Here is a 12,608-nt window from a genome sequence, read left to right on the forward strand (position 1 = left end):
AAGTTACCAAAGCACTCTATGTGCTTTTATCAAGGGCAGACTGCCTTCCGTAATTCCCCTCATTGCTTGCTGTTTAGTCTATTTTGCTTACTGGCTGATGACTAGAGTTTGATTTTATAAACCTCTTTCTAATGTTTCACGCTGCTCATTAAATATTTCATAGGTTTTCAAGTCAGCGCTAAGGTCCACCAATGGGCATAATTAAGATTTCAAAGAGATTGGCTAGCTAAATTCCACAAGTATAAAAACTAACCTATTCAGATGTTATGTCTCCAAAATTGCTGGTTTAAAAAACACCATACGATTAACTACCGCAAGAATGCACTACATGCTGTATCCCCAAAGATTATAGCAGCTACTAAAATGGAATTTATTTTTAAGCAGATTATGAAACAATATTTTATAGAAATGACAGCATCTTTCAGCCTAAAGAATGTACATACCAGCATAAAAATACTGATTGCAACTTTTCTGGACACATTCTCAGTCCTTCTAGCAAAGAGAAAGTTTGACTTTTGTGTTAAAAAAAATGTTAAAATATAGGTCACTAACACATTCCTCTCTGTAACAAATGTGGCTTGTTATAGGTTTGTGGATGCCAAATCTAAAATTTGGTGACACTTTATTTTTAGTTATACAAACTTAAGACTAGAAAAAATGAAATTAAGTCACATGTGACTACGTATATTGATCACACATTCACTGTCAAAGCAACCCAATGCCTCAGAGTTAAATTTTTGCAGAAATAGGAGATGTTTAGGCAGAAGCTGCTGAAATTTGTACCAGCTTCCTGCCATGCATTCACAGAGCCATTCAATACCACCCAGATTTCTTTTTCTAGGTGGTCATTCTTGAACCATTTCATAGGTTACTTGGTATAAGCCTCTGGGGATAATAGCAACACAAGCCTGCTACTTCCTAAATACTGCTTAGTTCAGAATATTGTTAATCACTGCCATGCTAAAAGTGCTGATCCATCTGGGTGCAACCAAGATAAAAAACACAGCAGAATGCTAATTTAATTCTGTGTGCACATCATTATTTATTGGGATCAGTACATCCCCAATCAATACACTTTTGATAGTCAGGGACATCCATTAGTGGCCCCGCTGCCTCAAATATGTCAGTATGTACTTAACAGGATTAGCCAAAGTTTTCATTTGACTTATTATGTTTGAGTTCTCTCCATGTTTCGTGGTTTAGCTTAGAATGTTTACGGTTCTAACTCTCCATACATTTATTACTGTTTTCTTCTGCTCCTTTCATCCACAAGGTGTTTACTACCTTGATCTTCCAAAACTGCTCTAGTATTTTTTGCAGGGAAGCAAGTCTCTGAGTAGGATACTAGTTACTGTCTATATTTACTGTGGAGGACAAAGGATGGAGTTTCACATACAATCATAGCTCAAACTAAGTTCTATGTGGATCAGTCTCTATCAAGAGTCAGAAAACAATATTAAGCCTGAAAAAGCTTCCCTTGAAACACCTCTAGATAGAACAATGCTTAAGACAGACAATTCAGCCATTATCCTAAAATTCTATGGAAACTCCAGCACATGAGCTAGGGCTTGAAGCAATAAGATTTTAGAAACTAATCCAAATGTGAACAGATTTCAGCTGTTCACATTCCAGAACCAGACAACAAAATCACTGTAGACATGTTCATAGGGTCATAACCTGCTGCTTCTTTTCAGCCTACGAATCAACCGCTCGAGTTTTAGACAAAGGCCTGGCAGGGTTTAGGAAACAGCTGCTGAAAGTTTACCTCTTTGCTTGGGACAATCTTACGCAGTTTACCTCCCCTCCATGCACCCCAACATCCACTCCCCCAACTTTCAAATAACTTGAAAGAGCTCAGCCTTTGTTTATCCTCTGGGAATTTGAGATGAGATTTCCAACCTCAGAAGAAACCAAGTAACAGCATTTAAATTAAATGGAACCACACTGCATTTTTCTGTGCCTCAATTTCCACACCTGTAAAATGTGGACAATCTATCCACCCTTCCTTTGAAAAGTGCTTTCAATCTACAGACGAAAAATGCTGTATAGTTATTGAACATTATTATGAAGACCCCAGCACACAATGTTGGCAATTTAGCAGGCAAGAAAAATGCACCAAACAAAATCATGAGTGCTCCCTCCCATCACTGTTTATAGGTGGCAGTAATGTCTGCCCAAATTGGAGATTTGAAAAAAATCCATAATGAGCTTTTAAAACTTCACTTGAAGTATAATTGCCAGCTTGTGGCAGTAGTCATCTCTTAACATTTACCCTATGCCAGCCAACTGCTTGAATACACGAACCCACAGTTTATTTCCATACCTCAAGATGAATTTCCTACTTTTTTTAAAAAAACAAGAGAAAACAATCGTGTTGCAGGTGAAATTTTTCTAATTAATCTATCCTTTTTATCTGTGTCTCTATCAATGTACACAATGCTTGTTTGTACATAGATATAACTTGTTTGTTGTTTGATGCAATCATTGTTATCTAGTTTGCTCCTTCAAGCAAAGCCCATTTATATTTATACTCCAATTGCATGATAACTTGCCAGATGCACAGACATTACTAATCTGGAAATATTTCAGCATCAACACTTATTCTCAGAGCAGGGAAAGCCTAGGAATCTTGTATTCAAGTATTAACCCTTCTTGTGAAGCAGATATTTAACTAATTCTATAGGTTTCAAGAAGTCTCCATTTATTTCATTTCTGGTACTGCAAACAATAAGAAATATAGGAATGGCCCACAGAGGATTTCTATGTAAAATATATATACTTTGTAAAATCAAATTTGAGAAATATTTTGACAGAACTCCAAATAACAGTACACAAAGCAAGGTGTCCTTTTATTGTTGAAATTTAAGCTACTCAGGTAGCCAAACTATTGTAACCTATTTGTACAAGGTGCTCATTAAGCTATTCCGACTGACACTGCCCTCAAAGCAATAGCTTAATTATAGGCCATGTTTTAGCATCTATAAAAATACAGGCAATAATCTTTACAAATTAAGGTGGCAAGTATCCTGTAACAGAAATTTAGAATGTTTTAGGTTGCCACATACAACAGAAAACTTGAGACGGAGGTTGAGATTGACATTTTACAAGTGAAGTAGAAAACTAAGAAAATGCTCATGTATTAGGTGGGAAAAAATAGGTAATTGCTTGCTAGCTGCATTCAAAAATGAATTTTAAAAAAACCATTTTGAACTCCTATAGGACCTTCTGTTTGATGGCAAATTCCTTACAAACTTTAGGTGACCCTTGTGAGATACAGGTAGCAAAACTGAAGCGTAAAGTCACAATGAACAGACGCAGAGTATGGAAGTGAACACAGGTGGTTTTGCTCCGAGTCCTTTTCTCATTAAGACGCTTTTAGTTCAGAGACTCATACTTTGTAGCTTCTGTATGCCAAGCTCATTGCACATACCAGGGGCTTCTTGTATCCTACATTCCCCCATCCCCACCGTTCCAATTTGACACCCTTACATCCCACCTCCCCTTCAGTTCAGGGACATATGTAAATAGCCAAGAAGTTTATTAGTAGTTATTGTAGTTTAAATTAATTTTCTTCTTTCTGCTTGGGAGATAAGGCAGGAAACAACATTTTAAACTCTATTGGAATGATGGGCAGAGTTTAGATGGGGAATGTTGTTATACTGGAAGGTGTTGGTAGTTTCCATCAACCAGTTTTGTTCTATAAATAGTTACAAAGCTCATTAAAGTTGATGGGTGTGCTAACCAGATGCCAGGGACTGTATTTCCCCTCACACACACACACACACACACACACACTTTCCTCCTCCTGGTTTTCCAATTTTTATCAAAATCAATAGGATTGTCTATTGATGCCTACAATATTCCCTAAAATTTTGGAAAAGTTATATTACATCTAGAGAAATACTATCAGGTTGAGTTTACGGCCCCATTTTACTCAGCCAAAAATTGTCAGATTTCTGTAAGAAAAAGTTATGCAAGAAAGTAATTTTTTCAGGCAACTGATCTTTCTGGATTTCTTTAATGCCAAAATTATTAGAGGTGTTTCAGATAAGTTAAAGTGTGCAGAGGGAAAAAGAGCTCTTTTCCCCCATGTAACATAATATTGCCAGTTGTTAACCTTCTTGAATATTAGGTTAAAAAAAGGTAGATACTATAAGTGATAAAAGTTATTGAATCATAGGTTTAATGTTTCCTGTACCTTTAGGTGATCCAGGGACAGTGAAGTTTTGGTTTTAGTTCCAGGGAGGGTTTTTATGTTGGAGAAAGCCTAGGAAGAAAAAAATATGCAGTGTTAGTAATTTGCTTTGTGAAGCTACTGAAGTATTTTAAGGTATTCTATAATTAACTGATCATTGCTAAAAATCATCATCAGGAGAAATGAAGAAACTTCTGAACATGAGGGCAAAATTGTCCAAAGTGTAGCTGAGAGTGAAGACTGCTTGGAAATTTAGGAACTGGTTTGCAGAAAAATGCTAACTCCACATATATGTTAAGTTTCTGAGGCTTGTTTTATAAGATGCCTTCAATATATGCCTTGTAAGTATTTAGGCTGTGAATTTCAGAGGGGCCTAAGGGAGTTGGGTGCCTAACTCCATGGCCATTGAAAATCTCAGCCTTAGACAAGAACATACATAAACATTATATTCTCACTGACAGATTGTTTGCAAATGAGCTTCATTTTTTACCATGCAGAACTACAGCTTTATTTGCCAACCCTCCCCTTCCTGCTCCCCTTCCCTAATCCCAAGTAACCTCCCTTAGGGATGCCTACTGTACAGAGGCTATATTGTCATAGCTATACTGGCACAACCCCGTAGTGTAAATGCAGCCTACACTAATGGAAGAGGTTTTTCCGTCAGTATTCATAGAATCATAGAATATCAGGGTTGGAAGGGACCTCAGGAGGTCATCTAGTCCAACCCCCTGCTCAAAGCAGGACCAATCCCCAATTAAATCATCCCAGCCAGGGCTTTGTCAAGCCTGACCTTAAAAACTTCTAAGGAAGGAGATTCTACCACCTCCCTAGGTAACGCATTCCAGTGTTTCGAGGAACACCACCTCCACGAGCTACAGCAGCTACGCTGATGGAAGCATTCTTTCATCAGTTTATCTGTGTCTAAGATGGGGTTTAGGTCAGAATACCTATGTTGGTCAGGGGTGTGTTCCCTCCCTATCCCTGACTGATATAGCTATGTCAAACTACTTTTAAGTGTAGACCAAGCCTTAGACTTGGAGGAATGGCTGGAATCATGGAGTCCATCAATCCTGCTCTTCGCCTGGCTATAAGGCAGGGGTCCCCAATGTGGTGCCTGTGGGTGCAATGGCACCCGCCAGGGCAGTTGTATCTGCCTGCAGGACACTGCACCTCCGAAATGTCGCTGCCGAAGAACCACCCACCGAAATGCCGCCGAGAAGTGTTGCCGTTTCTCGGCGGTGATGCTTCTTGCCACTGCCGCTTCTCGGCGGCATTTCAGCGACGGGGTGTCTGGCACCCGCCACAGTCTTCTGGGAATAGGAATATGCTATTCCCACAGAAAGGTTGGGGACCACCTGCTATAAGGGTTACTTAAGAATATGATGTACCCGATCCACAGCAAGGCCTGATCTCACTGCCATGTGATCGAACACTGGAGGACTAAGATCAGATAAGGGAACAGAAAAATTTACGTCTCCTCCACAGAAACAATGCATTGCATTGCACTAAGCAGAGAAACAGACATCAGATAGCCTTATTCAAAAACTGACTTTTGCAACCATCCTTAAAAGTTACAGTAACAGCTGTGCACATAGTACTATCAGTTAACACACTGACACTAGCCTTGTGTTGCAGAATTTTTATAAAGTCTGGTTCAGTAGAAAAAGTTTAACAACTGTGAATCAAACTCTGCAGCCCTTACTTACTACAAGGTGAGTTTTATCTGTCTATTGACTATCAGGGCCCAGGTCAGGCCACTTAATATTTCTGATTGACTTCTTGTGCTATATATTGATATTATACGGTAGAAATAGGAAAAGTAGAAAGCAGAGATAATAGATAAACTGATGAGTAGAAGTTCCCTAAAGAGATAATGCCCACATATTTTGTTAAAGGTTTTAAACTTACGTAACATTAAAGCAATAATTTCAATGTTCAAACTTGGTCATATCTCATGTATTAAAAATTATGTAGTTAAATGCCAGGTTGTTTTTATTTTTAATAAAGTAAAATGCTTTCAGTACTAAGATCAAGTCAGTCACTTGCAACTCCCATTTAGACTAATCCTACTCAACACATTTATGGGGGTTTTTTTTGGACAGACACTACACAGCATGCCCACAGTTTTGCCTCTGGGGTCTTGAAAATGAAAATTTGTTTCCTACTCAGTTATTTCCTACTATTTTATCAGAGAAGGTGGATGGTCTCTCGGCACTGCAATGATTTTTAGTTTTGGCTTATGTCAAAAAAATAAGTCCCAAAGTAGCGTTTCGGACCCTTGCATAAAAGTCTTATAACTATCTTGCTAGAGCCAAAACTTTAAAGATAGGTTTAAGTTCCTCTCTCTCCATAGGATTTTCACCTGAATAGTACAAAAAAGGGGAGAAGTACTCCTCTGTTGCCGCAGTATAGCCTCTGAGAATGTATTTTCCACAATGATTGTAACCATTTTCAATAGCTGGATATTTCTTAAATGCTTGGACTTGTTGTCCTTTTAATCCCCTTCTCACTGTTCTATAAGTGACCTTCCTCATAAAATCCAAATGCTACCACCCCAGAATACTGTGTGAAGCAGTTCAAGGACACGCATCAAGTATTAAATTTAAAATTGTATTTAAAAAGTAACTGACCACATGAAGGTTTGACCTTCAGTCCACACATCATATGTAGTTTTTAGTATAATGTACTGTGTCGAGTTGTAAACAAAGTGGGACAGGGACAATTTCTTCTGTACTTATGACACAAAGCAGTATACAATAGAAGACTGAAAAAAGAAAAGATGACAAAAGGGCTGTGCAATAAATAGCAGCTGACAAGGAATTCTCAATCTACACAAATGAAAATTGTACAAAACATACTAACATTTCTAGCCACCTTTTTTAGATGAACAAATCCAGTTTATTCTACACTTCGGATATTTTGTAAAAAACTAATCAGAAAAATGTTAGATAAATAATACAATATCTTACAGACCCCATCACACTAAATTGAGTTGTTATAGTCATATTCCCCAGAGATATTTAAAAACTAAAGGAATTCTTCAATCACCATAAATATAACAAAAGCCAGTATATTATTAACATCTGCCACCTGTGCAGTGACAATCTTCAGAGTGACCTATCACAAGGTAGTAGAATAATTACTAGGGCAAGTTTATGAAGTTTAACATCTAATTGATGGATAAGTATTTTCAGAATGATTTTTAAACAAGTAAGAGGTTGTAGAAATGTATTTGTCTATTTTTTAGTTCTTAATTTCAAACGACTAACACAAAACCAACATGGCATCATGTTGATATTAAGTGTCCTCCAATTTGTGTTTAATATCCTCTCCATTATCATACTTGTCTAATAGTTTTTAAATTAAATAGCTTGTAATTATAAAGAACATAAATCTACTAGAAGTTAGCTGAAACTGGCATGTTCCTAGAAACCCATTTCTGCATCTTTGTGTCCTTTCTTTGAAAGGGGTAGTTACTTTTCTTCTAATTTTAAATATGGCATTGGTTTTCAGAAACTAAGTGGGGGAGTAAAAATAGTAACTGATTAATAAGGCACAGCAAAGCAGACTATTATGTGCTACTGTACTCAGCTAAAACTAAAGAAAAGTCTAAAATATGAGTTATGCTGTAGACAGAATAATTTCTTCTAATCAGCAACATATTCCTGTTCAGGGGTATAAAAGGGAAGACGGAAGCTTTTATATAATGAAATATGCAGAACTTCAGTTCAAGATCAGGAATAGTGGTGTTTTTGCCCATTAATACAAAAGACAAATTGAACTTAGGTTTAAATAAATCTCGTATGTATCTTAGGCACTTACATGGCCCCCATTATAACAGTACCTACCTGCCTCACAATCTTTCACAATGTCCCTGTGAAATACGGAGTGCTATTATCTCATTTTATAGATGAGAAACAGAGTGGCTAAGTGACTTGCCCAAGATCTCAGAGAAAGTCTGCGGTGCAGCAGGGTTTTGGTGACATCTGCAATTTTGAAGAAATGGTTTTCATATCACATTCTTTATGAATTATTACTCTACACTCACCATATAAAAAACTGAAACTTGCAATCAGACACCTCTGAAACCTCAGTAGAAATAGTGGTGGTGATTAACGGAAGCTCAAAAACTCAGGTCTTGAAAAATTTACGTGACATCCACATAACTACAATACTACATCTACCAGCCTACCCCAATCAGTGAGAACAACTTCCCACAAAACCACTGAGAAGAGGAAGGGTGTGGAAATTCATACAAAGTGCTGTTCCTGAACCCTGCTCAAGGCTTCCATCTCTTATTAAATGAATATTTAATGCCATGAAAAATTATAAAAGTTTTGTCAATGTGTATGAAACTACTCTTGGGTCTGTCAGAGCTCCGTACAATATATTAGACGTGCCGAAAATGCAGAAGTGGGATGTTTGGGAATTTATTCAACGTCCACTTGTTGTTATTGCCCATTTTTAACTTGATGGCTGGTGGCTACCAAGAAAGATGCTATTATTGTCTCCAATATCAGCCTCTGGCTAGTAAGCGTAATACATATCAAACCCCTTCCCCGCCATCATCTCAAGCCTCCTGACTGTATGGAAGGATCCATTACTTTAGATCTCCTCCAGACTCCTTACTGCAGTGACCAGGGGCATTGTCATTCTATCCTTCACTCAGCTTCCACTTCTGTTTTCTTCTTCTCTGTGAATAGTTCCAGCATCCTGCCTGTTCATAACTTTTTTAAGTAGCAGTGATGAAGGCAAAGACATCATCATTGTCAGTTTCACTAATACTAGTTAGAATCCCATGGCAACAGTGAAACCAATTAAGTCTTCTGTCTGCAGACCTAGGAAGACAGAACCACGCTACAAAGTGTGAATTTTCCTTACTACTATAAAAGCTACACACTTTTTTAAACATGGAAGGTTAAATACTGCAGGAACTGATGGCTTAGCTGCCTCTGCTCTTTTCCAGTCTTCCCCTATACCACATCATTATTGGAACTTCAAGTCCAAATTTCCACAAACTATAATAGTTCTGTAGAGTTAGGTCATTTTACAAAATACTCCATGATAACCCATATCAAGGTATGTTTTCATTTAAGTAGCACAGCTGCAGCTATGTTGCTGTAGCATAGACACTTACTACAGGAACAAAAGGGTTTTTTCTCTTGCTGTAGAGCGGGTAGCTAAGTCGACGGAAGAATTATTTTGTTGGCCTAATTGCATCTACAGTGAGGGGGCTGGCCTAACTGGGTCAAATTTTCTCACAGCCCTGAGCAATGTAGCTAGGTCGACCCAAGTTTTAGGTGTAAACCAGGCCTCAGTGACAGTGACTTGATAACCTACAGTATGAAGCAGCTCTGATGTGGCTGACTATTTAACTTTTATAATTAGTGTTAAAATAGAATAGCCGAATATTTGTTATTGAAAGGTTTAAATAGCTGCCACAAAAAAGGCACTTGCCCCTTATTTTCTATCAATTACAGGAAAAAATGAGTTATCAGAACGCAAAAACACACTAGCTGAGCAAGGTCGTGTTCCTGGACAAACTTTCTATAAACCACAAACATGTTCCTCTTATAAGATCTTGATTAGCCAAGGAATCTCTCTAATATTTGTGGCACTATAAGATGAGGCGCAAAATAATTCACAGGGCTGATAATTTACATGGTGCTTCACAAATACAGATAAGACACCCCAGGAGAGAGGATATGGATTAATGATAAAAAAGGGAAGCAGGTGATGAAAAGCCTGAAGAGGGGGATTTTAAACAGTGATCTGAAGGAGAAGCAGGAGCAACACCGTGGTTTAAAGACACAAAACCAAGAGCAGAAAAAGATGTAATTAAGGCAAAGAACTGAGATAACATGTAAGCCTTTAAATGCTAACAGTTTCCACTATCACAAAAATATTTTAAATGAAACTTTATTTTTCGAAAACATTACATGGTTTGAAAATACACACTCAAGGCTAATGATTGTAGAAAATACACACTCAAGGCCAATTGTAAAGTTATCAAAAATACCACACAGGTCTTCTTTATTGGTCCAGTCCACTAAAATAACCAAGACACATACATGCCGTGTAAATATCAACATCTTCATGTCTAAGAGAAGTTGTCAATGCAACTGTTGAAAGTATTGTTATAACAGGCAAAATGAACTCCCCTTTTTGGCATTACAAATGTGTAAAAATAGTCAAACCACTTTCACAATATCTAGATTTACCAAGACAGACTATTAGATGGGGCTTTAAAAACCCAGACACCTGCAGAGTAGCATTTATATTATTCAGTGACGCCAAAGGTATAGGCAGCCCATTTTTTCAATTTACCTCTGATCCAGTAGTTACATCAGAACAATTGCACAGATGTAGGTAAGTCTATGGACAGACTAACTTCTACACAGATTGACTTACAGATGCCCACACAACAAAATGTTTAAAGATATGAAAGACTTTCAAGAAGTCTGGCTGTTCCTATTTATTTTAGTGTGGTTTATTTTATTTATTTACACTTATACACAGTACAGAGTTTTATTTTGTTAAAATGAAATTCTACAACCCAATATGGATTTTGGACAGGAAAGTGTGAAAGTATGTATGTAGAAGGGGTGGGAGAAATCAACTATACAGGATATGTCTACACTAAAATTTTTTAACCTCGTTAATGGACTGCCAATTAACTTGAAATAGTTAACACTTTTGTAAAGGCTAGTCTGGACACTTCCCAAATGCTTGTGTTTTTTCTAAGCCAATTCCTTGACCAGCTAACACATGTTAAAACTACAACTTGTCTAATCTATGCTATGATGTTATCATCATCATTAACATGTTAAAAATATAGCTTTCCCCCCAGTATGAACATTGCTACAAGGTACTGTAGTTGCATATTAAAATGAGAATTATAAGAATTTTAAATAAAACTCAGAAGACCTTTGTATATTTATTTTATAAACTTACTACCCAAGCAGTGGATGAAGGATTATATTGTTGGTGTGGCATTTTTATTTGTGTGTGTCACTGATCCTAACCTACTCACTGACATACACCACGTTCTTCCTCCTCTTTAACCAGCCAAAACAAACATAAGACTGTCATCTATGTATCAAGTTAAGATATTGCCTATTGGGGCTCTAACACAATGGGGCAGCAGGTGTGAACTAGCCAAATGCACCTGTCCCACAGGCTCTAAAACGGGCAGCAGAGAAACATCTTGCAAAGGAACCTGTTGCTGTTCCATCTACCAAAAGATGTCACGACGGGAAAATGGGGGTGGCTGATGCTGTAGCTGTCACCCGCCCTGGTGCTCCGGGGGGTGAGTGGGAAGGAGGGAACCTGCCGCTTCAGCTACCACCTGCCTATACACCTGGGGGTCGGTGTCTCCGACAGGGCGGCGAGTCCCAGCCAGCGCGGCCTACTCCCCCTCAGCAGCCTCAGCCAGAGCCCGCTCCATAACCTGAGCCAGCCCCCCACCTCCCCCTACACCAGGCCGGGCCGACTCCCCCCAGGGCCCGCCTGCCGCTGCCCGTGAGGACGGGGCTCCGATTCATCCCGGGTAGCGGGAGGCGAAGGGGAACCCGGCCCCTGCCCGAGCTGGCGGCACTACGACCTACCGAGCACCGCCTCCCATCCCCGCCAATCAGGGCCCCCGCTGCCGGCCTCGCACACCCCACAGATGGAGACAGCAGAGCCGCCGCTGCCCCACTAGGCCCCGCCGCCGCCCCCCCCCGTGGGGAATCCGGAGCCGTTCCCCTCTCACCTGGCTGCCTGGGCTGCGGCTCCCGGGCCGGCTGGTGCTGCGGGCGGGCAGGCGGGCGTCTCAGTCCATTGGCCGGGTCCCGAGGCGGGGAGGGGGTCTGGGAAGGGGGGGCGAATCGCAGTGGCGGAGGGAGGCGGCGGACACAGGGCAAACACTAAAGAGAATGAACGCCGGGGGCAGGTCCGGCCGGGGAGGAAGTGACGGTACCGCGCCTGAGGAGAGAGCGAGCCAATCGGAGTGGCCACAACACCTTATAGCACCCGCCCATCGTAGCACCCGCAGCCAATCCGCCCGCGCACCGGCTCGAAGCCCGGCCCTTATCCCGGACCGCAGCTCCCGGCATGCACTGCTCACGGAGACAGCCTCACCTCCAAGGGGACTACAGCTCCCGGCATGCATCGCTCACCCCGACCGCCGGATCGCCAAGGGGACTACAGCTCCCGGCATGCTTGGCTTCGCTTGGGCACTCGCAGTTGAGGGAGACTTGAACTTGGTGAAACTTTCCCACGCAACCAGCCCAAGACGGGCCTTGGGCTGACTTTAGGCCGGAGACCATTCAGCATACGGGGCCTGAAGCCTCGCTCTGGGTTGAGACAGCCCCTGGTTGTTGTTGGGGGTGGGGGAGGCTTATCCTACTGGCCGAGGAGGGGGGAGAAGAGG

At 40.4% G+C, this 12,608-nt stretch overlaps 1 protein-coding gene across 5 annotated transcripts in view; it reads right to left on the reverse strand.

Moving 5' to 3' along the window:
• STAU1 (staufen double-stranded RNA binding protein 1) overlaps nt 1-12,030 on the reverse strand; it is a 48,592-nt gene extending 36,562 nt beyond the window's left edge. For 2 of the 5 annotated variants that reach the window (XM_074970031.1, XM_074970030.1), the window contains exons 1-2: nt 11,949-12,029; nt 4,199-4,267 (exon numbers count right to left, since the gene is read on the reverse strand). The gene's annotated coding sequence lies outside the window, so the exon portion shown is untranslated. Of the gene's footprint in view, nt 1-4,198; nt 4,268-11,948 lie in introns of all 5 variants that reach the window. The other 3 variants (XM_074970033.1, XM_074970029.1, XM_074970032.1) reach the window with 3 other exon arrangements.
• Between the last annotated feature and the right edge of the window lie 578 nt (nt 12,031-12,608).

The sequence above is a fragment of the Natator depressus genome, chromosome 13 (genome assembly GCF_965152275.1).
Source record: "Natator depressus isolate rNatDep1 chromosome 13, rNatDep2.hap1, whole genome shotgun sequence".
Classification (NCBI taxonomy): Eukaryota; Metazoa; Chordata; order Testudines; family Cheloniidae; genus Natator; species Natator depressus.